The following is a 1740-nucleotide window of genomic DNA, read 5'->3' as shown; positions in this document are numbered from 1 at the left end:
CATTTTCTCTTATGTCATTAAGTTAAATGAACTGATCATTGATTTTTGCCTCTAAGTCCTCAAGTGACAAGTGGAATAGTAGGAAGAATATAAGGGGTAGATCTGGAATGTGCATAAGGAGTGACAGACAAATCTAGGCTACATAGAAATAACATGCCACACAAAACTTTGATGTGCATATATATTCTTCCTCTTAATACTGAATTCCCCTCTGCAGGCCACACTGACCTTGAGATTCCAATTCTCCTGTCTTCACCTCTTGAGTTTTGGGATTATAAGCATGTGCCACTACACCAGATATTTCGGTTATTGTATTTAAAAAGTACACTGCTCACTTGAAGGAAGGGCCTATATAGTTTTGAATGGTGCCATGTTAAATGTCTCTCATAATTTGTTTTCTATTATGACATATGTCTTATTCATTTGTAATTTTCCCATCTTTATTAGTAAATTATAAATTCCCTTTAAAAATATACTCTGCTTGAAATGCTTTGTAACATCTTCCAAATATTCTTGAACAGGTTTGCCTATAAGAGAAGCTCAAATGGAATTAATTTTTTTCAACTGCATTATGGGAAGTATTTCCTTGTTCCTATTTTTTGGAGTTCTAATTTTAATATATTTATTAAAAGATACTCAAATAATCTCAGGAATTTATCATTTGTAAAAGAGTCTCTTGTATAATTGTGAGTTCGTTATTTTCATTTTCTGCCTTTTCTTGAGATATTAAGGAGTGAAATACGCAAAAATTGAGAACAATTTGGATTTTTAGTGGTGTGTGTGTGTGAGTGAGTGAGTGTATGTGTTGTGCATGATTATGGAAAACAGAATTTAACCTTTTAAGTTTGTTGTTTTGGGGGGAGGAGGTTTGGCAGATCTCTCATTAACGTAGAGCTGGCCAAGTGGGCTAAAGTGCATGGCAAGGTAGGCCAAGGTATTTTTTTGTATCTGTCTTTCCAGTGCTTGGGATAATAATCACTCATCACGATACCCTACTTTTTGTATGGGTTCTGGGAGGAAAACTCAGACCCTTTCATTTTCAAGGCATGCATATTACCAACTGGGCTATCTCTGCAGCCACCCAATGTATTTTTTGTTTTGTTTTGTTTTGATTCGGTAAAGGGTCTCAGTATGTAGTTCTGGTTTGCTTGGAACTCACCATATAGGCCAAGCTACCTTTAAACTCATACAGATCTACCAGTTCTGCTTCTTGAATGCTGGGATTAAAGTTGCATACCACCATGACCGTCTCCCGAATATATTTTTTAATATGGGCAAATGAGTTTTTACATTCACAATTTGAGTAATCAATTTTAAAATAAAAACATGTAATGATTTAATTCGTTCATCATTCATGCAATAGGGAGCTTAGATTATAATGTACAACAATTGTTCTCAACATGTTGATCATGATCCCTTAGACAAATCCGTATCTCTAAAAATATTTACTTTATGATTCATAATAGTAACAAAATTACAGTTATGAAGTAGGAACAAAAATAATTTCATGTTTGGTGGTCACCACAATATGAGGAACTATACTAAATTGTCACAGCTTTAGGAAGGTGGAGAACCACTTCTTTAGAAGGAAAGACAAATAAACTAATAATAATCAAATAAATTTGTAAGAAGTATTTATTTGGCAATTGAGGACTTTTTTGTGAAGGCAATGAATAGGAAGATGTGATGTAAACTAAGCTGGGAATTTTCATTCAGCATGATAAGAGAAAGCTTGATTTA

The sequence above is a fragment of the Phodopus roborovskii genome, unplaced genomic scaffold (genome assembly GCF_943737965.1).
Source record: "Phodopus roborovskii unplaced genomic scaffold, PHOROB, whole genome shotgun sequence".
Classification (NCBI taxonomy): Eukaryota; Metazoa; Chordata; class Mammalia; order Rodentia; family Cricetidae; genus Phodopus; species Phodopus roborovskii.
The sequence above is the reverse complement of the archived record's forward strand: the minus strand, read 5'-3'. Positions refer to the sequence as shown.